This window comes from Marmota flaviventris, chromosome 9 (genome assembly GCF_047511675.1).
Source record: "Marmota flaviventris isolate mMarFla1 chromosome 9, mMarFla1.hap1, whole genome shotgun sequence".
Taxonomy (NCBI): Eukaryota; Metazoa; Chordata; class Mammalia; order Rodentia; family Sciuridae; genus Marmota; species Marmota flaviventris.
Window position 1 is genome coordinate 108352370 of NC_092506.1, and position 27607 is coordinate 108379976.

Below are 27607 nucleotides of genomic sequence, written 5' to 3' on the forward strand. Positions count from 1 at the left end.
GCATCTTGGACTGTACAGCTACTGGTTCCTACATCTGGAAACCAGCTGATAGTCAGTGTATAATATCCAGTTTCTGTAAGCCAATCTAATAAAACCCCTTTTATAATCATACCTTCTATTGCTTCTGTTCTTCTAGAGAACCCTGACTAATGCTGGGAGGGAGGGGAGATAGGTACATAAAAGACTGTGGAATGAACCTGACATAAATTTCCTAGGTACATGTATAAACAGAGGTAAGGAAAAGCCTTGGTCTTTGAATTAACCTCTTTCTTAGATTCCTTCAGGGAAAGAGCATTAAGTGTTCAACAATCACTAGATGTTTTTCTCACCCTCTGTAAAATACTTTTGTCCACAGCAAGTGTAAAGTCTTTATTTCAGCCTTTATCTCTACTGATCAGGAAAGGCTTGAACACTGTGGCACTTTCTCATTCTCTGGGGTTCTACAATGGGCTCGTCTCTTCCAAGATGCTCAATGCAATCAATAGTGCTTCCATACCTGGGAGTAAACATAGTACAGAGAAATCAAGGTTTCTCCCTTTGAGAGGGAAGTAACACAAAGGAGATTTGGGGGTCATTCTTTGGTAAGGAGCAACCAAATTTTCAATCTCAATGTGTAGACACTAACATTTCGAGGACCACAGGAGATATAGGAACTCAGAATGAGGGAACTCTGAGGGATGCATTTGTAAAGGGAGACTAATCTGAATGACTCAAGAGTCCTATTTAGTCCTATTTAGTTGGGGGGCATCAATTTAAGTTGGTGGCCAACAACTTTGAGGTACACAGGGTATCAAAGGATGCCTTGTTCTGGTTCAGACAGTGGAGAGGTGCTTAGGGACACCTTCTCCCCCCTTCACTTTCAGATAGATAACACACCATCTGACACGTGTACTTATGCCATGAAATTCCTTTGACCTTCAAATCTTGGGAAAAGATGCCTAATATTTTCTGTACCCAAGATTGGCCCAAATACTACTTGGAGGAAAGGGAGAGATAACTCTTAAGGGAAATATAAACTATAACTTTGTTTTACAGCTAGACTTGAATGAGCAATTGCCCAAAGCAATTCAAGACCAGACCAAAAAAAAAAAAAGTGTCACATTTAAATTTTAGTTGCTCTGGGACCTAAACAGCTATCTTATTCTTTTCTTTTTTTGAGGTTGGGGGGCATCAATTTAAGACCTACAGACCTTCCCAACCTTCTCTATAGGCAAGTTTGGTCTACATTTGCTAGAATTATTATCTAGACCTAAGTGACAGAAAGTTAGGGATCTCTACTAAATAGAGAGGTAATGCCAATAGAGAGATACTTATAAACATCAGATGGCATTAGATACCTTAACTACATCATATGGGGACATCTGTGGCTTTATAAAAACTAAATGTTGTGTATATGTCTCTAACAACTCTGCTGATGTTTCTAAAGCCTTAACTGGCCTCTACTCACAAATCAGTGGCATATGGATCCCACCTAGAGCATTAATGAGTTACCATCTTCATGGCTTTAAGAGGCCAGCCAATAATACTGATTACTTTCATGATAATTGTTTATAAAAAATGCTTTGTTGTCTTATTTTTCCTTAGCATGATTGTTGCCCTGTGTACATCTCATCCAGTCACTCACCAGCTATCATCATGGACCTCTGGACTATCCTGATGCTAAATACCCTTGACTCTCCATGCCCCTTCTAATGGAGAACAAGAACTTTGAGTTTTATTCCTCTAGATGTCACCCCTTTTCAGCAGGAAGTATCCAGAATGAGTTGACATCTATATACCCTAAAAGAATTTAGGGGCCAAAAGTCCTTGAGTGGGGAATAGATACAGATAGATGAGAATGGTGGGAACATGAAGTTAAGAAAAAGTTTCTGTAAAATGAACCTATTGTACTGCCTTCCCACAGGCTTTCTTTTGCTGAAACACATAATGACTATAGCCCCACATGGCCAGAGGGGATTGAATATGTCACATTCCTCAACAAACTGAAGCAGGGGGTGAAGGTCTGTTAGTGTACATATTGAGTGATTAGAGTTGAGACAGGTTGATGACTGGTTATCACTAATTATCAAACAGAAAAGACAATGGGTTGCTTACAGCTTACCTCTGGGAACACACTTCCCAGCTCAATGGGTTGCTAACAATTACCCCCTGTGCTCTTGTCCTTTCCTGACCTTAGGCAGAAACATGAACAGAAAGAGAAGGTGAGGACTTCTGGGGTCTATAAAAGACCAAGACGAGGGGCTGGGGTTATGGCTCAGTGGTAGAGCAGTCGCCTGCGTGTGCAAGGCCCTGGGTTTGATCCTCAGCACCACATAAAAATAAATAAAAGTTACTGTGTACAACTACAAAAAAATAAATATTAAAAAAAGAAGAAGACCAAGACAAACCCAGAATCATGAACAACCAGTTTGGGGTCTCTTTCTCTTTGGAGAAGCCTGTTGGTATCTCTTGTCTTAAATAAAATATTCTTTCTGTGCTTGCCTTGGCATTTCTCAGATGTTGAATCTTCCACACCTGTGGAAAATGTACCTGTTTCTGATCTCCAAGACTGGTGTTACTATTGTTATTTCCCACATAGAAATAATATCATCACACTTTATGTGCCTTCCTATCCCTTAATATAGTGCTCTATACTTTGTAAGAATTAGAGGTTATGTTTTGTATATTCCAAGTAGTTAAAATTGTTTATTTTAGGTAACAATTTAGAAAATTCTTGCTAAGAAACTTACATAAAGTATTAATAATATCAAAGAATAATGAAGATATGTATTCCCTGATTTAATGTAAATGAATTTTGCCCAAACAGACTTATGTTCCAAACACATAAAATATGAGCAATATTTTATATTTGGAAGAATCTGAAAAATGTTTTCAAATATCTGGAGGTGATAGAGGTTATTCATAGTAGATGGACTCTGGGGTTTCCCAGTGGGGTGCTGTCCTCAATGTATCTGATCCTGTGAATCCAGTCCTGTTCTTGGCACCTTTCTTCCAAATAATGAAGTGCTAGCAACCTCTCATGCCTTGTGAAAAACCCATCAGTGTTTCAGAATTGCTTCCTTACTAAATCTGTACAAATCATAAATTTTTGCTAAACAATAATACTTTTTCACAAACTTTTATTTCCAAGAAGTTTACTTAGGGACACTTTGACATCTTTATTCCTTAGGCAGTAGATCAGAGGGTTCAGCATGGGCACAATAATAGTGTAAAACACAGAGGACACTTTTCCTTGGTCCATGGAGCCAACTGATGATGGCTGCAGGTACATGAATGCTAGAGAACCAAAGAAGAGAGCAACAGCTAAGACATGGGAGCTGCAGGTGCTGAAGGCTTTGTACCTGTCCTCAGTGGAGCGAATGTGCAGGATGCTGGCTATGATGAAGATGTAGGATGGACATGGTTGCACTTGAGGACAGACCTATTACCTCATTTATAAATGTACTGGAGCAAGAGAGCTCTAGTAGAGGAAAGAGATCACAGAAATAATGGTTTATTATATCATCCTTACAGAAAAACACTCTTAGCATGCAGGTTGTGTTAACTGTGGCACGAATTAAGCCCATGCTGTACACTCCAACTACCATCCAGGAACAGACTTGATTAGACATGATAATATTGTAAAGCCAGGGGTTACAAATAGCAACATAGGGGTCATATGCCATTACAGACAACATGTGACACTTTGCAATTGCAAAAACAATGAAAAAGTAGAGTTGAGTCATGCATTCAGGGTAGGAGATGGTGTTTTTCTCCATCATGAAGTTCACCAGCATTTTGGGGGTAATCACAGTAGGTTGACAGAGGTCAATGAAGGAGAGACTGCTGAGCAGGTAGTACATAGTTGTGTGCAGACGAGAGCTGAGCCCAATCAGTGTGATCATGCCCAGGTTCCCCACCACTGTGAACACATAGACTCCTAGGATGAGGAGGAAGAGGGGCAGCTGGTGCTCTGGTTTGTCTGTTAACCCAGCCAGGACGAACTCAGTCACTGTAGAACGATTTTCTTCTGCCATTGTCTTCTGAGAATTCTAAGTAGGAAGAGAAGAAAATTTTGGAAATATTTATTGTCCGATCACACAACAATGTGTACAAGAGAGAATTCAAGTCTTTTTAGCAAAGTATCTCATTTTTTTTCCCAGCCCTTCAACTGTGTCAGCTGTCAATGATATTGGAATCACAAGAATGTGTGACATGTCAATAAATATCATATAGAACTATCCATATTCGTGTTATGTGCTTTAAAATATGTTTTTAGTAGAATCCAGTCTGAATACATAGGAAACCATTTTGGTAACTGAGTTTTTGAGTATTTTCCATACCTTATGTGTAATATTCTCAAGTCCTCTGCAGAGCATATTCTTAAATTCGTTTTATGTTAAAACAACAATAGCATTTTAAAAAAACACAAACATGCTGAGATCATACATAATGATAGAAAACAGAAAGCTTTTCTTTCTAAAATAATGAGCTAGGCAAGATGCCCACTCTCTGCACTTTTATTCAACAACAGACTCAAGGTCTGGCTAGGGCAATCAGGAAAGAAAATAAAATTATAATAAATTAATATTGGAAAACAAGGAGTAACAGTATCTTACTTGTAAATGACATAATCTTGTGTATAGAAAATTCTATAAGGAATCTACAAAATCTACAAAAAGAACTGCTGGGAGTAAAGCAAAGTGAAGCAAGGTGGCAGAATACCAGATAAACTGAATAACTCAATTATATTTCTAAACATTTGCAGTGAGCAATCAAAATTTTTAAAATAACATGAACAATAAAATTAATAAGAATAAACTAAAAATTGAAATGTAATACATTTCACTTATGATTAAAAGATAATTTGAATGCAAAGAAAAATCTTCATAAATGAAAATACATCCAATTTCATTAATCAAATGACTCAACCAGTGAAAACATCAGTACTACCCAGATGGATCTACAAATTTAGTGTCATTCCTCTCAAACTCCCAGCTCTGTCTTTTAGGCCTGGACAGACCTTTATATTCAGTTCACTGTTGTGACTAAAAGACCTGACAAGAACAATTTCAGAGGAGATAAAATTTTATTTGGGGGCTCACAGTTTTAGAGGTCTCAGTCTATAGATATCCAGCTCCATTCCTCAGGGCTTGAGGTGAGGCTGAGCATCAGGTGGAAGTATGTGGTGGAGGGAATCGGCTCAAGATATGAAGATCCAGAAGCAGAGAGTGCACTCAAAAGATTCAAAATATATACCCCAAAGGCACACCTCTGATGCCCACCTCCTCCAGCCATACCCTATCTGCCTTCAGTCACCACTCAGGAGATTAACTCACTAAAGAATTAAGGATCTCATGACCCAATCATTTCACCTCCAAATTTTCTTTCATTGTCTTACAGATGAGCTTTGAGGAGACACATAAGATCAAAACCATAACTCAGGCCAATGATAAAATTCTTATGAAAATAAAAGGAATTCTCAGTATTATTTTTTTTTTAATTTGGAGAGCTCACAGTTTGCTATTTGAAAACTCTTTACAAAATTAGATGGTGTGATTTTGTCCTAAGTATAAGTACATGGAAGGCACATATCCTTCCATATGTCGTACTCTTTATGTTTTTCAAGCTGACAACTTTTTCAGCGTTCTTGGCCTCACACAAGACTGTCCCACTGAATGCTGACCCCCATCACAGAAGCTCCATTATATCTTGCTCAGTCATTGCAATTCTGACAAAAAGATCAATAGAATAGAATTGATAATCCAGAAATAAAACACATCTGTGATCAATTGACTTGTTACAAGGATTTCATGGAAATTTAATGGGAAAAATATTCTTTTGATAAGTGGTGCTAGAACAATAAACTCTACGTAAAAGATGTAATTTGGGGCTGGGAATGTAGATCCTTGGTAAAGCACGTGCCTAGCAGCACAAAGCACTGGGTTCAATCCTCAGCATTGCAAAACAAACAAACAAACAGGCATATAAATAAATAAATAATAAAATTTGGAACTCTTTCTCACACTATCCCCAAGAAATGAACTACAAAATGCACTAGAACTAAAAGGAAGAACCAACTTTATAATAATAATTTAAAAAATAAAGGCCAAATCCTTGTGACCTAGGATTTAATGATGGTTTCTCTGAGAAGATACCAAAACCAGAGACTCCAATAGGAAAAAAACAATAGTTAGCTGGACACCATAAAAGTTTTTTTTTTTTTTTTTAAGAAAAGAAAAAAAATGTCTTTTGAAGAAAAATATCCACCTAAGTTATTTCTGTTCACCTTACTTTTTGTCTTTTTGGCATTGTGTTATTTCAGTTTGCTACTGGTCTTTCCTAGCTCTCGCTCTTGCTCTCGGCCTCACTCTCAGCCTCCTTCTCGGCCTCGCCTTTTTTTTTTTTTTTAAGTACTGGAAAATGAACTCATGGGCACTCTACCACTGAGCAACATCCCCAGCCCTATTTTGTAGTTTTTTACTGACAGGGTCTCACTGAGACATAAAAATGAAAAATTAAGCCCTGAAAGTATGTTATTCATCATTTGTTAATCATTTGTTAAGGATATTCAAATCATAACCATAGTGAGGAAACATTTCACATCCATTGGAAAGACAATAACTAGGTATGTATAATATGGCAAAATGCACTTAACTATTATGCATATGTTAAAAGAACAAATAAAAAAGAAATTGGAGAGATTTGAAATGAAAAAGAGAGAAATAAACTTGCTCTTGTTTTAAATTTTCAGTTATATCCTTAATAAAAATCACACTGTTACTCTCCCTGAAAAAAAAATATCAATGCCCATAGTAATTCTGTAATACCACACATTATTGGAAAGTATTTTCAGTTAATATTAGTTTTTCTGGACACTAGTAATAACAGGGAAATATTCATGGTCAGTATTCAAAAAGACTCTAACAATTTAACAATGAAAAGGAAAGCAGCACAGTTGGAAATAGGTAGAGGATTCTAATAAGCATTCTTCTATTTGAGCCAAAAATTGACAAATAAAGCCCTGAAAATGTTATTCATCATTTGTTAAGGATATTCAAATCATAACCATAGTGAGGAAACATTTCACATCCATCGGAATAATAACTAACAATAATAACTAACAGGACCCATAAACAGAAAGATTGACAAGAATGTGACGACATTGGAACCCTCATCCACTGCTGAAGGAACTATACAATGTACAAACTGTTATGCAAATAATGTGTCAGTTCTTCAAATTATGAAGCAGAGGGTTACTCGTGGCCTGTTCAGAGAATGGGCTAATCATCACAGATATAGGTTCCTAATATGAGAATTAGTTTGTCCCTTTCCTCTGTCTCCTGTGGGTACTCTGGTCCTTGATCATTTACCATGGGATGCAGCAAGAAGGCCTTCACTAGAAGTGACCCTTTAACCTTGAACTTCCCAGTCTCACTATTAAGCCACATAAATTTCTGTTCATCATACACACCTGGTTAGTGGTATTCTGCTACAGAAACACAAAATGGATAAAGGCACATATCCTTCCATATGTCGTACTCTTTATGCTTTTCAAGCTGACAACTTTTTCAGCATTCTTGGCCTCACACAAGACTGTCCCACTGAATGCTAACCCCCATCACTGAAGCTCCATTATATCTTGCTCAGTCATTACAATTCTGACAGCAGGTATGGTACACTGACCCATTCCATGAGACCAGTCCCTGCTAAAGTCTGACTCTGATACGTGCTCTTCATTTTGACTGCTTCCTGTCCTGCTTTGCTCATGCAACCTGGGTACTTCAATGTCTTTGTTCAGAATTTCCACTAACCTTCCCTGCAGTAGTGTTAGTCTGCACTTATTTGATTCATCTTTGAGATCAATGAATCATAAGCAAAAATACAGAAACAATTTAAGAGAAAAAATGTATATTTTTTTCTTAACAGTTTTATTAAGGCAGAATTGATATTCAAAACGTGTATGTATTTATTGTATACAATTTATTTAGTTTAGATCTAGACAAACACTAGTGATATTACCACCCTACTCAAGATAATTGACGTATATCTACCACCTTTCACTTTTTGTTTCCCTTTCTTCTTTTCTTTGTTTTCATTTATGTTGCTTGTGGTAAGAATACTTAATATGAGATCTCCTCTCATCTTGGAAGTAAAACACCATATTGTTAACCTTAGGAATCATACTGTATTGAACATTTTTAGGACTTCTTCATCTAACATAACTGATGATTAAAATCTATTGAATAACTGCTCCATGTTTCTCCTAAAGCTCTGACATTGGTTGCCATTATTGTATTCTTTGCTTCTATAAGCTTTACTCTTTTATATACTTAAAGGAGCATTGGGAGTATTTGTCTTTTTGGACTGGTTTATTTTACTTAGGATAGCATCTTCACATTCATCCATGTTGTATAAAATGGCAAGATTTCCTTTCAGGAGAAAATAGTTTTGAATTTTATAACAGAAAGCAGTGAAACTCATAACAGCATAAGATTGACAAAATATACCTAAAGTTTGTGTTTCATTATATTTTTGCTATATTGTTAGAGTAAAAGAATGGGATGCTCCTTGGTTATCCTGATTTTAATAAAATATTAGATAAAACTCTAGAATGGTCGGATGGACATTAGTCAATTATATGGTAAAGTAAAAATTGAGAACTATACCTCATAGTTATGTGAACTCAGCTTATATCTAAAGATTAATCACAAGTGAGAAATGTTGAGGTTTTCTCCCATAGTTTATATTCAGTCTTGTTTTGAAAAACACATTCTATGATAAACTTGAATTATGCCACACCAGAAAATATTTTGAAAATCATAGTTAATAGTAATGAAGACTTATATTGGTGATAACACTTCAAGAAAATACTGCTAGGTTGTAAATGAGGATTTATATTAAAAGGAGGCCATTCAGGGTGAGGAAGCTGTGAGAATGAAGACAAGACCACAGGAATGGACACAGAATAGTAGAGATAGTATGTAGACTACTCCGCCCAGCAAGGCATGCACCTTTCTTGTGGATTTTAATAGATGTTAAAATATTTTATGATTTGTGTATGCTTTACACATTTCATTTTGTCCATATTCTAATCTGTACATTGTAATTCTGCATAACAGTGGTTCATTGTTACATAGTCATACATACATGCAATACAACAATATAATTTGGTCAATATGATTTCCCAGGATTCCCCTTTCCTCACCCCCACCCCCATTATGTTCTTCTGGTCTCTGTTCTATTTTCATGAAATCCACCATGAAATTTTTTTTCTAGTTTCCACATATAAGATAAAATATATGATCCTTGATTTTTCTCAGTTTGACTTGTATTGTTTAACAGAATGCTCTGAAGTTGCTCCATTTTTCCGCAAATGACATAACTTCATTCTTCCTTATGGAAGAATAAAACTCCAGTGTGCATATATACTACATCTCTTTATCCATGCATCCATTTATAAACACTTAGGCTAATTCCATAATTTGGCCAATGCAAATTGTGCTGCTATAGGTATGTGTGTATCACTACTATAGTAAACTGCCTTAAAGTCTTTAGAATAAATACTGAGGACTGGTATAGCTGGGTCATATGCTTCCATTCCTAGTATTTTAGGAATGGTTTTAGGAAAAACCATTCTGATTTTTATACCAGATTTACTAATTTATAATCCAGCCAATAATGGAAAAATGTTCCTTTTCCCCCATATCCTTTTCAGTATTTATTATTGTCTATATTCTTGATGGCTTCCATTTTAACTGCAGTGAGATGAAATCTCTAGTTTTGATTTGCATTTCTCTGATAGCTGAGAACACTGAACATTTTTCATACATTTATTTTCCATTTGTATTTTTTCTTTTGAGATTTTTCTATTTAGTTCATTTGTTTATTTACTGATTGGGTTATTTGGGGGGGGGGGTGGTTTTTTAACCTTTGTAAGTATTCTGGATATTAATCTGTCTGAGAATAGCTAACAATTTTTTTTCTGCCTCAAGTCTGTTCTTGTAATATCCTGACGGTCCATGAAAATGTTAATAGTAATCAGGAATTATTTTTTAAATTAATGCATGTTTATGTCAGATAAATGAAGACAAACTACATAAGAATCTATTCCAAGTACCTAGTAATATACTATATTATATACTCTATGCTCCTTTCAATTATTAAGTCTTTTTATTGCATATGTTCCTTGGTAATTATACTTAATAATATCTACTATTTGTTCCTTTTTCATCTTTTATAATAGGTTTCACTCTTCAAGGTTCTCAATTGCTCATTTCTTTAGTAGAGCTCTCTTCCATTCTGGAAATTTTGAACCCCAGGAAAATATCAACCCAAGATAAATAAATACCCCAAGTTTACTGTTTACTAATCCCAAAGACAGAACTTAGAGGACTCAAAAGAGAGTTTTATACATTTTACTACTCATTCAATCCTTGGTGGCAGCAGGTCAGGAAACAAATGAAGCAGGCAGAGGAAATATATATGATATTTTGCATGCCCACTGTGCAGGAAGAGCGCCACAGATGTTCTATGAGTACATTTCTTTACTTCACAACCAGGGTCACTGTGTTTAGATTCTCGCCTAAAGACTGGAGATAAGGGAAGTGGTCTTCATCTCTCAAACTCCTTTGTCATCACATTCTTCAGAGACATTACCTCTTTGCAAGTTTTTGTAGGCACTAATTAGTATTTAACCGAACAGGAATTTATCTGATACCTATGCAAATATTTCAATAGCATATATCCTAGCATATATAGTCCTCAGAATTACTAGAAGCAGAACAGATATTTCTGATTTTCTAAAAACAATTTCAATGCATAAAAAAAGGTCTGGAAATGTAACCATCATTTTATAAATAGTCATTTAATAACTATAACCCATTAATAAAAAGAAAATGCTGGAGGTGGTTTGTTTAATGCTCAGAGTATTATCTTACAATTATATACACATAAAATTTGTAAAACATATTCAAACAATACTAATGGAAAAAAAAGATTAAAGGAACTTCTTAAAATTATAGCATCTTGAACAGAAACATTTCAGGCACTTGAGTAACCAGATGAATAAATAATGTGGGGAGAAAATATGTATCAGCACTGAAAACTGAAAATAAGACTGTCCACATACCATAAAACAAGAAGTCACATTTTGCTAAATACAGTACAAACAGTGTAAGGGTCCCGCGAAACGTCGGAGAAAGAGACCACCAAGTGACCACTCATGCAATTGGCAAAAGGGGATTTATTGAACCAGCATGCTGGGGCTCTGTGCCCACTCAAGAAGGGAAAGCAGCCCAGAGCCCCGAGCAGGGGCTGAGCACTGCTTAAGTACACTTTTTGGGGAGGGCGGAGGGCTTTGTATACATCAGAACAAATCATCATTAGGCACGGGAAAATTGAACAACAACTCCTAAACCTGATTAGTTCATTCATTGGCGGGAACAGGTCAGGCTGGAGTGATAGGTCATTCCTAAGGAGGGGGTTACATTTAAACTGATTGGTCCAGGCCCTGCAATGCCTATGTGCGACCACACAGAGCCCTTATTAAACAATCCAAATAGTCAGGGGAAATATTTACTGGGCAGTTCCAAGCATTGTCTTAACAGCTACAGAAATTTCAGGTTTTGCAGGTAACATAGAAACCTAACAATACCTCCTTTACATTTTAACTCAGACCTTGCAGCTTAGAAACTTTTACAACACCCGGTCTTTTACCCTTTAACTTTTACGCTTTAACTTCAATTTCTTTTACCCTTACAACAGGAGTATATTGAGCAGAGACACATCAAGGACCAACTCAGAGCTGTTCTTCTCAGCAAAGCAATAGAGTTTCAAATGTACTAACATAGATATACCAGCAGAACACTGCTTACAAATCCCAATTTGTGAGGGCAAAAGTAGAATTTCAATGTAAAACACAACATTCAGCTGTGGAGCCAAACTAGAGCCCTTCAGTGGATGAATGGATAAAAAGACACTAGTATGGCAATATGTAAAACAGTGGATGTGTAACCGATGTGATTCTGCAATCTGTATACGGGGTAAAAATGGGAGTTCATAACCCACTTGAATCAAATGTATGAAATATGATATGTCAAGAACTATGTAATGTTTTGAACAACCAATAATAAATGTTTTTTAAAAAAAATGAAAGGTAGATACATTGGACTACATCAAAAAAATGTGGCATATATACACAATGGAATTTTACTCAGCAATAAAAGAGAATAAAATCATGGCATTTGCAGGTAAATGGATGCAGTTGGAGAAGATAATGCAAAGTGAAGTTAGCCAATCCCCCCCCCCCACAAAAAATGCTGAATGTTTCCTCTGATATAAGGCTGATATAAGGAGGCTGACTCATAGTGGGGTAGGGAGGGGGGAGCATGAGAGGAATAGATGAATCCTAGATAGGGCAGAGGGGTGGGAGGGAAAGGGAAGGGGCAGGGGATTAGCAAGTATGGTGGAATGTGATGGACATCGTTATCCAAAGTACATGTATGAAGACACGAATTGGGTGTCAAAATACTTTATAAACAGAGATATGAAAAATTACAATTCATATATATATGAATTGTAATGCATTCCGCTGTAATTTATTTTTTTTTTAATCAATTAGAAAAAAAAAACCCAGAACATTCAGAACCAATGGTGCCAGAGGCCCTCAGGTCAGGTTTGCTCTAGCAGACTGCAAATGAAGCCTGGCCTCAGCTCCACTGCTTCCTCTCCATCTTACCCCGGGCTTGTCAGTTACTCTTTCTGTGCCTTTCATTTCCTCACATGCAAATAGTGATGATAACCATACTTACTTCATAGGTTTGTGGGAAGGAAAGCAGCAACGATTTGCATAAAGCTTTTAATCATTGTGCATGCATATATGATGGCCACTGTTGTCATTGTCACATCATTCTCACCATCATCACCATCACCATCACAATCTTCACCACCTGAAGGGGCATGAACAGTGCTTTTTGATAACAGGGAAAGGAAGGAAGCTGGCTAAGGCCTCCTGTGTGGAGACAGGACAGGATAGACACTCAGCTCCTGAAAGCTGGCTTCTGGTGGCAGAGTGATTCAGCAGAGTGGGATGCCAACTGCATTCCCCATGCCATACATGCACATCAGGTGCCTTGGCACTTTTCTTAGAAAGCTGGTATCAAAGAAATCGTGATACAGCCAGGTGCAGTGGTGCAAGCCTGTAATCCCAGCAGCTCGGGAGGTTGGCAGGAGAATCACAAGTTCAAAGCCAGTCTCAGCAATGTCAAGGTGCTAAGCAACTCAGTGAGACTCTGTCTCTAAATAAAATACAAAAGAAAATAAAATAGGGCTCAGTGGCTGAGTGCCCCTGAGTTCATTCCCCTGTCCCCCTCTAAAAGAAAAGAAATTGTGATATAAATACATGTCTACTAGTCCTTCTATTTAAGATCTGAGTCAAGATTCTGAAAGCAACTCCAGAACAGTCCATCTTAGGGCACAGTATCAGACAAGAATGCTCCTCAACCTCTCTGAATATCAAAGATCAGAAACACAAAACCAACAGGGAACTTGTGGAAGGCTGTACAACCATCACTCAAAGATGTCAACCTAATCCTCAGAACTTTAAAATAGGTTTCTGTACATAGCAAAAACGAAATCTGCCATGTGTGAGTTAAGGATGTGAGATGAGATTTCCTTGGTCATCCAGGTAGACTCCATGCAAGCACACATGGCCTTGAAGGAGGGAGGCAGGAGGGTCGGAATTAGTAGCAGGAGATGTGATAAAAGAAAAGAGAAAATAAAATACACAAAGGGGTCATGTGTCTCTGAATCTGTGTGGCCTTCAGAAGCTGGGAAAGACAAGCAGAGGGATTTTTCCCCTCAGATCTGTCAAAAGGAACCAGCCCTACTAAGTTCATTTTCAATTTAAGAATGTTTTCAACTTTTGGTAGGTTTATCAGGACAGAATCCCATTGTCAATCAAAACACATCTTGCAAAAATTGTTGAACTTTAACCTATCCTGTAGATCTAGATTTCAGATTACCCACTAATATGGTAGAAAGAAAAACAAGATTCAACTATCAGAGACTTACAGAATGTAGATCATTTTGCAAGACAGTCTCAAAACTTCAAAAGTAAATGTTATTAAATTAGAAAAGAGGGAACTCTGGCAAAGTACAGAGTCAGGAAAGCCTCCTATAATGTCTAAATTTTAATTGTACTTGGTTTGAAAAATGTAACTATAGTTGTTATTGTGGGACAACTGGAGAGTTTTGAATATGAACAGAGATGGAATGATATTATGTAATTTATAATGTAATTTGTTTTATTTTCAAAGGGAGATAGTAATATCATGGTGATGTGCAAAATTCTTTTATTTTAAAAATATTCATGCAGATGTCTAGGTGGTTAAGTCTGCAACTTCTCTGAAATGATTCAGCATACACACATATATACACACAATTGTTTTTGCAAACAAATACAACACACATTAATATATCTGGTCTTGAGAATTGAGTTTATGGTCTTGTGTTGTTCTTCTATTCAGATTCTGGAAGGCTGTCAGTTTTGAGTTGATATTCTTCTGAAGAGTCACATCTTTCTTCCCTCATGGGTATTTTAGTGAGAAATTGGGGGACATCCACCAGAGGCTCATGGACAGATTTCATTTGAAATGTAAGACTCTGAATCAATGATTTTTAATTAGGGGACATGAACAATGTGCAGTAGAGCTTATTAGAACTCATTATAACACAATTTTCTTAAACATTACACCATGTTTCTACTTTACTGAGACTCTTTTTGCATTATCACAGGTCATCAGACATGCCAGGAGACAACTCTTACTTCCAGAATTAAGACTAATACCACTCTACTGCAATTCTCCAAAACTGGGCTTTACAACTGATTTTGACCTATCCTGTGTAGGTCCTCTTCCACTTCTAGAGATAATATCTTGTATTTCTTAATGCCTCTGATTTACATTTTAAAATTCTGATTCAATCAAAGATTCTGAGAAATATAATACATAGTCATTTAAAAGTTATTCCCAAATAGAAAATAGAAGTCAAATTAGTTTTATATGTTTGTTTCTTCTGAGAATTTTCCTTCAGCAACATGAGCATGATCAGTATTAAAAATGCCCAATTTGTACCTTGTGGGCTGTCCAGATACATGAATACATTGACATAGTTTAGTGAAATTTACACCAGTTTAATTAAAATGGGGGCATTTATGCACTCTCTGAATTAGCAAATGCTTATAACTCCATCAATGCACAGGATTACTTAAATTTTCTTTTCATGGAAGATAAGTCAAAACCCATCTCTCTGATACTGAATCCCCCACTCTCACATGTGCTGGTGTGGGCTGGGCATGTATGAAATTCCATTGTGTGTGCAAGGGATTAGAGAATCATTATCTTTCCTCTTCTGTTCACTCATTCAGTTTTCTTAAAATCTTTTAGAGCTACATCCAACTCATTTTAATAGATCTTCAGAAGGGTAATGTGATGTGCCAAGGTGCTTGATGGGAGGGAAAATGCAAAAAAGGAGTGACAGAGGCACACATTTGAATCATAGTACCCCGCCACCAAATGCAGGAAGAGATTCTTACTTAAAACCACTTTTTAAATCAGTTAAATAAACAAACACTTTCAGTGGTATCATTGAAGTCAATATCAACCTAGGAAAGTTTACCTTTATGTGTTTTTCCAAAATGAAGGAAATTTTTGAAATTTTTATGCATATTCTTTTATATGACTCACATTTTTAAGTATTTAATAAGTGTTAGTAATGTGAGTGGCAAATTCACATATTTTGTCTCATTATGTCCTTATAATCTCTTTGTAAAATAGAAATTTTACTTCTCCATTTTACAAATGAAGAACCTGAGACTCTGTGTCATTCCGGAATTGAATGACAGAGCTGTAATCTATTCTTCCAAGGGTGGCTTGATGCTCAGTGTCAGAAACCCATGAATCCAGACAGTTAAAAACACAAATGTTTGTAACATCTATGATGTCCAGTGCTCTATGATAGAGCGAGGAAACTTCAGTTTTCCACCAATAAATTTTCTCATTATAGGCTTTATTGTGCAGTAATTTTCTATCTTTTCAATTCTACTTAAGTTGTTTACTTTTTTTGTTCAATGTTAGCAGTTTTCACAGATTCATGCAAATGAATGGAATTCAGAGTCATGAATTTTGCTATTGCTTTTTTCTCCAATGATTCTCTTGCTTTTACATCTTGCTGATATTCTCTGCAAATATGCCTTCATAAAGATACGTTGTCTGACTGAATGTTATAGACCTTGTCAACTTTGAAAAAAAAATTCACACCTAGCAGATTGCTTCTATTTACTTTTGTGAGCTTTGTTTTCTGTTATAAAATAACCTCCTATCTGCTCCTTGATGAGTGTTCAGGCAGCTCTTAGATTCACATTCATTTTCATGGGACTTACCTCATTTAACATGTCTAGGGTGTGTCAGTGACTAATCAAACATGGAATATATTAGTAAGTAAACGGATAAAACTCCTGTGTACAGGGAGCTTGCATTCTGGTGGAAAAAAACTAAAAGTGACAACTCAATAAGCTTTATAATAGAAAGAAAGTAGTAAGTGCTAAGAAATCAAAAAGCAAGAAAGTAACACGCAAAGGGAGTCAAAGTTTAGGTAGTGTTATAGTTTGGATGTGAGGTGTCCCCCAAAAGCTCATGTATGAAACAATGAAGTTGCAGAGAAAAAATGATTGGGTTACCAGAGCCTTAAACTAATCAGTGAACTAATCCCCCAATGGGATTAACTGAGTGGTAACTGAAGGGAGGTGGGGTGTGGCTAGAGGAGGTGAGGCATTGGGGGTGTGGCTTTAGGGTATATATCTTGCATCTGGCAAGTAAAGTCTCTCTCTCCTCTGCTTCCTAATCATCATGTGATCTGCTTCCCTTCACCACATTCTTCCGCCATGTTGTTCTGCCTTATCTGGAGACCTGAGGAATAAAGACAGCTGTCAATGGATTGAGACCTCTGAAACTGTGGGCCCTCAAATAAACTTTTCCTCTTCTAAAGTCATTCTGTCTAGGTTTTTCAGTCAAAACTGTGAAAAAGCTGACAAAAAAGGTAGTGTGGCCAGAAGATCTGACTTGGGCAGCTGAAGACCTGAAGGAAGGAGGTATTTGGAATTTGCCACAGATAGGAATTGATAGTTACCTTCACCACCCAGAGAGCCAGCAGCCCCAGAAGCCAATGGCCCAACACTTATAACGTCATGAGTTCGTGTTCCCCAGGAGGGGTCAAACCCACAACCTTGGCCTTACCTGTTCCATGGGTTGAGGGAGCTCACCTTCCAGGAATGCCCAAGGGACAAGTGCCAACAAGCCTCATGGGTATACTAAAGCTATCTGTGCCTTGGAATAGCACCTATCTGATGAAACACAAATTTATTCCAGTATTCTATATTTAATTGTTCATTGACTGCTCCCAGTATATTCAGTTCTCCCCTAAATGTTATAGTTGAAAGTTTCATGGCTCTAATAAACAATAATCAGGGTCTTTCTCGCTTCACTTTACACATGTCATCTTACATAATCCTCAGGATTACTCTCCAAAGTTACTATTATCTTCTTTTTATTGATGAGTAATAGAACTCAGACAGATTAAGGAAGCTCCCCAAGTTAAAGTGGCAAGAAAATGCTCAAACTGGTTTCCCACACAGACCCAGCTTGACTCTAGAGCCTCTTGTTCTTCAATGCCAGGATTTATTCAGTAAAGTTTACAGCATTAGAAAGATAGAGGAAAACTTCAGATTAATCTGGTCCACACTTAGGCCCAGACACATGGAAGTATTTTTCCATTGACTTAAAGTCAAGAGCAGTTTGTACTAAATCACATGTACCATGCCTAGCCTGGCCATCTTTCAACTACATCATGCAAAGTTTAAAAGAGCTACAATATGAAGCTCTAGGAAGAATAACAACATGTCCCATGCCCCATTATTCCTTGGCTGGGAAGACCATGGCCTTCTGGCAAATGTCAGATTTTTTTCTTTAAAATCCAATGAGATGTTATTTCTTTTGGAAAGCCATCCGTGACACAGTAACATACTGTTACTATCTCCTTCCTCCAACTATTGCTGCCTTATCATGACATTTAAATCACACAATAACTTATAAATCATACACCTCTGTCCCTCTAAGATTGAGCCTCTTAAGGGAAATCACAATTTCATTCATTTTAGCATCTTAAGTATCTAAAATTAGTATATAGCTAACAAATATTTCTGATATATTTACTTCCCATTACCACAAGCAAATTATGATTAACACAGCCTACCAAGTTTTATACCAACAGAAGCATCACATAGCGTTTTAAAGTAGACATGTCCAGCTGGGCACAGTGGCACACAATTATAATCCCAACAGCTCTGGAGGATGAGGCAGGAGGATCCCGAGTTCAAAGCCAGCCTCAGAACTTAAGGAGGCTCTAAGCAACTTAGGAAGACTCTGTCTCAAAATAAAAAATAAAAAGGCATAGGGATGTAGCTCAGTGTTAAGAGCCCCTGGGTTCAATCCTCTGCCCAAAAAAAGAAAAGAAAGAAAAAGAAAACAAAAGATGTTCATTGCTTTTATTCAATTATTTATTAAGTCAATAATTCAAATGTTTAATAGAGTCACAACAACCTAAATATAAAGTTATTTTTAGTGAAACTCAAGTTTTTCTTGAAATTAATTTTGTAGAATCTTCTTTATTCTACTTTTATTAGGTGGAACCCCCTCTCTGTGGCCCTATCTAGTAGCCCTAGAGGGGACAAACCATTGGAACTGTGCTCCTATGCAAAAATGCTGCCTACCAGAAGGCAGAAATTCTCTTTCTTCAGCCTGCTATGTCTGTCCATGAAAGCTACGTCTCTCCCTGCTGCAGAATAGGGTATTTAAAAAAAAAAAAAAAGATCTCTGATCAGAAAATTTGCTTTCAGATCCTAATAAATGAATGTGTATAAACCTTTCCTTTTTTCTTTTTTCTTTTATAACATAAAAAAAAAAAAATGGATAATGGCTGCTCAGTCGACTTCCTGGCAAGAGTGCAAATCAACTGAGCAGTGCTTATAAAAGTGCTGAGTCAGCTGCTAAATATTGGTTTAGTCCTAGTTATTGTTATTAAGCCATATTTTATTCCCATGCATGGCATCTCTCATTCTAACATCAATATCAGACTTCATTTCATTATTTCAAAGGAAAATAAAAATAAATGCAAATGAAACTTGTTTCATCTCAAACCTTAGAAGAAGTTCCCACATTCATGAACTTTTCACAGAATTTTATCAATCCATGACACAGAGAGAAATTATTCTGCATGAACAGACATTGGATGAGACAGAAACTTTACAATGGTTGACTTCAGTGACATTCAGTCATGGGACATGGAGTTCTCCTGAGTCCCTGCCTAGGTTATGTCATTTTGGTGAGTGACCTTGGAGCTGACCATTTCCTTCGAGGGTGTCTGCAGGAAGTTAAGAAGTTAAAAGACCCTGGAACTGCAGCACTGCTAGTGATCCCTGTCAATCCTTTCCCACCACAATCAGCACAGAGGACATTCCACCAGTTCCTCACAAAGACAAGGAAGGCCTAGTAAGCAACTCACATGGCTCATGCTTACAGAAAGTTCTTCTCCCAGGTCAGTGAAGTATGTTTCTACAGGCAATCATAAAAACAGAAAAGGGTCCTTTGTGGTGGCAAGACTTTCTTCATTTTATATTAAATGAGGTCTAATTTTTACATGCTTTAGCTACCAGTATAGAAATAGCCATAATTGGGAATTAGAATGTTTACTGTAGATTTTTGTCTAAGGCACTTAGAGCACAAAGCTTTTAAAAAATTATTTAATTTTCTAAATTGCACCCTGAATTTATGATATTCCTCCAGAACAAGAAGATTGAATTTTGGACTTCCCATTAGAATACATAAAACCCCAAACAAATAAATCAAGATGGCACAAAAGAATTTAATCCCCCAAAGTGATTTTTAAAGATAGATGTTCAACTCTTTTCCCGAATGTTAACAGAATGGGAGTTGCATTAAAAATACTCCATCTACAATTCCCCAACCATGGATTTGGGAACATATTGATAAAATTCACTTTTATTATAGAATCTTAATGTACCTTATTCATATTTGGATGGTCTGGAGCAAGCAGAAAATTAACTCTTTTTGTATCCATGTCACAATTATTCCCTTCTCTTCAACCCCTGCTTAAGAGCTGTCTGTCTTCACTCAAGTCTCTAAACAAGTTTTTGACTTTGTTTTTATTAAGAAAAAGGTAGTAAGAATAGCATCCACTGTATATAAGAAGTTAATGTAAGATTCAGGATTAGTGATAGGATATTATAGAATGTCAAATGACATTTGTTTTATGAAAATAAGAATAACAATAAAGAGTAGGGCAATTCAGTGAAAGTGTGAATGTCCACATACTATAATGTCTTAAAATTTTCATTTGATAAAATGTCTTACTAGACAGGACACTTTCTTGTGGACACCAATGTTTGCAAATATTTGAAATGCCATGGTGAATCACCAAGGTTAGAAAGATAAAGAAGAACTGACATAGAAAAACAGAATGAGAAGCAAGAGGACCATAGTTTGCTTGAATGTTTGAAGTCATTTGATGGATATAGCAATAATAGAGTTGAAGTCCAGTCAAGGTCAATATCCTGATAAAGACTAAATGATGCCCACATCTCTCCTAGAAACCCAGGGACAGGGTTATTGGTAATTTCAATGATATTATAATTAAATACATAGATAGATGATAGATGTCAGACAGATATAAGACATTGATCTGGCTATCAGCAAGGAGGAATGGTAAAAATGGAACTTTATTTCTATTATAATCAACTAATATTTACCAAGAGTCTACTGGTAGATGCCGTCATGAACAATGTTTCATTTTAAATACTCACAACATCCTTGTGAGATAGGGATCATTATCTCTTTCCTCCACCTTATGAATGAGTAAACAGCTCAGATATGATAAATAATTCAGTCCAAGAAAGTGTTAGAGCTCCACTTAGAACTGAAGTCTAGCTCTTAGTCTTCCACTTCCTCTAGGCAGCAACACTAACCATTTTTATTAATTTAACTGGCACTTATTAAGTTAGGTGTTGTGGAGAAAGTGATATAGTCCTAGTTAATTGCATGGGCTTTAGAGCCAGATGGTCTAGTCTAAAATCCTTGCTTTGTCATTTAGGAGCTCTTTAGCCTTGGTAAAGTTACTGATCCTCTCGAAGCATTAACTGCCTCATCTATAAAACAAGAATTACAAATAAAGCCTATTCCAGAAGTTTTGATAATTAAAGCGAGTTTTGTATATAAAACACTTGGCTCCATGCCTAAATCAAAGCAGACATTCAGTAAATGGTAGCTGCTCTAATTGTGACAAATGTATCATGGCTTCTGCCCTCAGAAACGACAGATTGAGGAGGGTTGATTAGATGGGCACTGAGTGACTCTTATACATAATGCAAAATGACATGGTAAGAGTTGAAAGAGTGATACATTCTTGGGCATCATTTTGGAGGACACATTCTATTAAGTCCCTGAGGAATTGGCTTATGTAGACTCAGTGGCAAAGCCAGGAAATGCAAAGCTTGATTGATAAGCAAAGAGAATAGCCATCCCTCCTGCATGTGCTTAGGATTCCAGCAGGAGGCAAGACTAGGAAACCACACTGAAAACTTGAATACACGGCCACAGAATCTGCCATTTATTTATAGGAAGTTGTGGAACCTCTGGAGACTGTTAAGAGAGGAGTGGCAGGAATGTGCTAGAACCCTTAAGAAAAGTGTAGGTGCAAAATGTACCCTTGATTGAAAAGGAAAATATGATGATCATGTAGGCCAGCTGAAGAGATATTGAAATAAAAGGAGCAATAGTGTGATCTAGACTGGTGGAAGGTGATGCAGAGAAAAGAAAGATTGATGAGGACAACAGACACATAAAACAGATAGTATTTAAAAAACTGGGCACAAGCAGCAAGGGAGAGGAAAAAATCAAAACATGACTGAAATTTCAAGTCTGAGTTGAGAGGAGAGCAGAGGTAGAGAGGGAGAGAGAGAGAGAGAGAGAGAGAGAGAGAGAGAGAGAGAGAGAGAGAGAGAATATAGACCACCTTTGCAGAGCAGATGGTGAGCCCTCTCATGAAAGTACTTTTTAAAACCAGACATTTGCAACTGGACCACTACATATAGGAGTTGAGAGGTCAATCAGATCTGTGGGACTGCAGCTAAGGAGAACCTTTCAGTCATGGTGGAACCTGATTTGAGAGCAGTCTCCACAAGGCTGAGAAGTGAAATGTATTCTGGTAAATGAAATTGCTGAGGCAGAAAAAACAAAAATTGTATGCAGAGAGGGGGAAAGGGTCATAGAAAACAGAAAGGAGGAAGGGTCCAGAATGTTAATAAGCATCACAAAGCCAAGAAAGAGGAAGTTGTAAGTAAAATATAAGGTCACCAGTGCAAAATAGAACAGGGCAGCCGATGATAGAAAGACTCATAAAAGACTAATACTAACCTTGGAAAATAAGAACTCATGGGTATAACCACTTTGGTTATTTTCGACAGTTTCTTATGTCTAATGTGGAGATACTATGTGAACGAGCAATTCTTCCAGGTGTGTACCAAGAAGTGAAAATGCATGTACACAAACGACATTATTCGTGATACTCAAGGTCACACACAACTCAAATGCCCATCAAATGATGAACGGAGGAACAAAACATGCATCACTTCACAAAGAAATATTATTTGTCAATTCAAAGGAATGAAGTACTAATATGAGCTAAGGCATGCATCAACCTTGAAAACATTGTGCTAAACGAAAGATAACAATCTACGCAAGACCACAGCTTGTGACTCCATTTACACAGACCTGAGTCATTTAGTGAGGCACATTCTGAGAAACGCATCATTAGGTGATTCAAGCATGGCATGGGCATCACAGCAGACACTTGGGCAAACCTAGCTGGTAGAGGCTGGGATAACATAGGGTAGCCTTTGCTCCTAGGCTACAACTTTGTACAGAACGTTACTGTGCTGAATGTTGTATGCCACTGTAACTCAATGGTCAGTACCTAAACCTATCTAAACATAAGAGGTACAGCAGTACAAACACCAGGCAGTAGGAATTTTTAGCTCCATTATAATCATATGGAATAAAAATTCTATGTGTAACTAATTAAACAAAACAATATATTCTTGTAACTTCTTTGAACCAAGTGGTCTAGGCAATTATTGCTTCAAAACTCATTAGTGAACTAATTAATGGTTGTGGGAAATCCCATCATTCCACCCTTATGAGCTTTTGCAAAAGGAATTGATACTTCTGAAATTATAGGCCATATACCTCAGTACCTCAGAAAACTTCCTTCCAAGGTTCCTTCCACCTTCCTTATCACACTAGAATTTTGTCACTCAGATAAAATAGGATTTTTTGAGCAAATGGTTCAATACCATTTATTTACAATCCTCTGAGCTACCTCATTAGTGTTATAGAACTGAGATACCATAGCTTCAGGGCCCGCATTACCTAAGATAATAAGAGAGAGAGAGATTGAAAGAGAGAGAGGAAGGACCCCATAGTGAAAGAGAATTAGAACCAGACTTCATGGGCATTATATATAAAATAAAATATGTAACTCATATTCAGTGAGCAGTGGGAGTCACTAGAGATTAAGCAGTAGGGTAGGGGTATAAAAATTCAGTTTTCAGGCTGGTAATTTGGTTCTGAGGAACAGAATAAATTTGTATGAGAGTCTCTGTTCAGACCAACCAGGGGAGAAATCTACTGAAGTGAAAGAAAAAGATATAAAGATGAGGAATGGTCAAGGGTGTCAAAACAGCAAAATTCGTGTTCAGTTTCCATTTTAGGGTCCCACTAATTACATTGTAGCCAGGTGTGTGGCACACGCATATAATCCCAACAGTTTGGGAGCTGAGGTAGGAGAATCAAAAGTTCAGGCCAGCCTCAGCAATTTAGTGAGACTGTCTCACTAAAATGGGCAAAGGGCTTGGAATAAAACTCAGTTATAAAATACCTCTGGGTTCAATTCTCAATAGCAAAACAAAAAGTTAAAAAGGTTGTAAATTTAAGTAAATATTTTATTCTCTTTGACATTTAATCTTTTCATTTGTAAATAGAGAGAATTGGACAAAAATGATTTTTAAATGGGTCATTCTTACCTAGTTATCATTTTATGTAAAAATGACTAGATTATATTCCTGTTGATATTCCTGGCCAGAAAATAAAATTTTTGTTATTGCAATAGTTCCTCTATTAAGTACTAGCTAAGTGATGCGTTTATTAAGTGATAGATTCCTGAGCAGTTTACCTTTTATTAATCTCTAGAATTTTTGATGTGCTAAGTAGATCTCTTTATAACTTAGCTGAGAAAAATTATGTGCACAGACAAAATCTACTAGTTCTTCAAATTATTAAACTTTAATAGTTTGATAATCTGAATGAATCTATCATAAAAATGTATCGTTCAAAAGACCTGAAAGCAAAAAATAAATAAATAAATAAATAAAGAATGTTGGAAGCATAAAAAAAAAAAGACCTGAAAGCACTCAAGATAAGTGTGGGTTAATGATGACTATATCTTCTTGATAGTGTGTAAGAATAATTTCTTGCTAAGATATTGCAGAAACTAATCCAATAGTATTTTGTGGGCTATTATTTTGCTCAATTCATCCAATGAATTGGCCAACAGAACACTACTTTATTCCTTCTCCAAGCATCCCCTTTCAACCCACCCTATTCCAATCTAGTATATGAAATCTTTTAATTTCGGTCATTAAAAAGGCAAGACATTTTACAAAATAATTTCTTCTTCTTTAAAAGTCAGTATATCCTGGTGGGTGCAGCAGAGCACATCTGTAATCCCCCCAACTTGTCATGCCAAGACAGGAGGCTTGCCAGTTCAAGGCCAGCCTCAGCAACTTGTGAGGCCCTAAACAACTTAGCAAGACCCTGTCTCAGAATAAAAAATAAAAAGGGCTTGGGGTGACAAAGTACCCCTGGGTTCAATATTTAGTACCAAAAACAAAAGCAAAAAAAAAAGGTAAGAAAATAAGTCAGTATCCTGATTAGTAATGCAACAATAATGTGTAATGTAGAGAACATGTAACTAAAGGAATACTGAACTTTTAATGTTTAATAATTTAAGAAATTGAAATATACATAATATTTGTAAACATTTCTCACTAATAAATAGCACAATTGTATAAGAATATAACACATAAAATGTTTTAAATTTTAATTTTTCAGCAAAATGAGAAAATATTATAATAACACCACCCACTAATAATGTCTTTTATTTTAGCCACCAATTATATGACCATTCTGATTCTGCCAAATTTTTTATGAATCATTAAATCATCATAGGGACGCTGAAAAGTCACTATTGTAGAAACAAGGAAACTGATATTCATGGAAAATAATTAACTATTCCCAAAATAATGCTTGATATCCAATTATTTCAAAACCATTTAAGTTTAGCAAACAGACAAAAAATAACCACAAATTATGACTGAACAAATTACTATTTTCTGAGGTTTTTCTGTGCTTTGTCATATGTGGCTATTGGCAAATATAATCAGCAAATGGGCCACTCAGTCCCTTTCCACTGTAGAAAAAGAAAAAATATATATTATACAATCTTTAAAATTATCTAGTTTTCAAACTTTGACAGAAGTGTGAAGTGTGCAAATATAAAATTTGAATGAGCAAAGGTGATCAGAAATATCAGTATACTCATCTCTCTGAAAAATTGTGTGTGTGCACACACGCAAACACACAGGCTTACACTTTCTGGGGTATGAAACCCCAGAGCCTTAAGCTGATAAGCAAGTTCTCTACCCCTGAGCTACATTCCCAGCCCTTTGGATTTTTTTTTTTTTTTAATTTTGAGTTAGGGTTTCCCTAAATAGTCCAGGCTGTGCTCTAACTTACAATCCTACCTCAGGCCTCCAAGTCCCTGGGATACAATGTGCCACCATATCCAGCTTCTCTGAAGAATTTTTTTTTTAATGAAATTTCAATTTTAGAGTATTTGGGGGCTTTCTTTTTTCTCTTATAGGTAGATTAGAGAAAAATTTTGTTTTAATGAGAGGGTATTTGTTTTCAGTGGTATAAATACATATTTTATACCATTTGCAGATGGCAACATTTAAATGAGACCTATCAACTTTAAAAATGTAAACTGTGACAGGTGAGAACACAGTGAATTCATTTGGACCTTCAAAAATGAGGAAGACCATTCTCTATTTTAAAAGACAGAGATATACATGCATAATCAAAATGTAATGTGTAAACAGCTGTAGGTATAAGATGTTCAGGGAACAAGTAGGGAAATCTAAACACATGCTTGGTAAAGATGTCAAGAGTATTTGTAATTGAGTGCTGACTAGACAGCAGCATCCTGAGAAATTTTCTTCCCATAGCAGACATACCTTGCAGTGTCTCTGTGGGTTAATATCAGCAAGGGTCCTAGTGGATACTCAAAGGGTACACCTGAAGTCCCTGTCAGTTTCACAAGCAGCATCTAGTATGTGACCAATATTCGTAAATCTACACATGATTTTTTCCACTATAAAATCCTAAAAACTATCTTAATTCAGCAGATCACACCACTGAAAAAGTGATAGAGCTCAAATAGTTGTGTGTCTTGGGAATATAAAGAACAACCTGAAGAGCTCAGAAACAGAACCAAATACACATGAAGACATTGCTCATGATGTAGAACTGTGGCATAACAATTCACTACAGCAGTGATGCTGACGAGACAGTATTCTTTGCAATTGAAAAAAAAACTACCTCACCCCATTTTCAAAAAAAGATTCTAGATTTTCACTACATAAATGTGAATAAGCAAAGATCAAGAATTTACATGATAAGGTAAGAGAAAACCTGTACTACGTATCTAGATAGGAAGGAATTTCTTATGACACAAAAACATGAGAAAAAAAGTTAAAAATTTTTAAAATTTATATGTGAAAGTCTTGACATCACTGACTCCAAAAAACATTTTCCTAACTAACCGCCTACAATTTTTTAATTATCTAGACATGTTCCCAATAATATGTCATTCCAAGTTAACGCCTATTAAAATTACAATGCTGTGGTTTCTGATAAAGTTTAGTGACTTAATAAAATCAAATACCCATATACTGAGCATGCACTAATGGTCTCTCAGAAAGTGTGCATTTGTTATAATATATTGAAGATCAAAACAGAGGGGCAAAGAAGGAACAAGGAAAACAAAAAAACATAAATTACTTTTTCTCTCTTTCTCTCTCCTCCCTGTCTGTGGTGTCTCCTTGAGAGTTCCAGGATGAGATCACTCTTCACATGTGTTCCTACTTACTGGTTGGCCTTGGGTGGGTTTATATGTTTCTAATCAGCTGGAATGCTGTGGTAATATTGGGGGAAGTCAGACCTTTCAATCAGAGCAGCCATGTGGGAGGTCCTTAAAGGGCTCCTACAATGTTGGGGTTCCTTTTTTGATTCTTTTTATAAGAAAGAAATGTTTTACAAAAAATATGCTCTTTGATTCTCTTTAAAAATAGTCACACTGCAGTGTGACTCCATGGTTTTTC

At 36.4% G+C, this 27607-nt stretch overlaps 1 pseudogene; it reads right to left on the bottom strand.

Annotated features, from left to right (window-relative positions):
• Positions 1–3109: 3109 nt before the first annotated feature.
• LOC114088866 (olfactory receptor 8G1-like) overlaps positions 3110–27607 on the bottom strand; it is a 43093-nt pseudogene continuing 18595 nt past the window's right edge.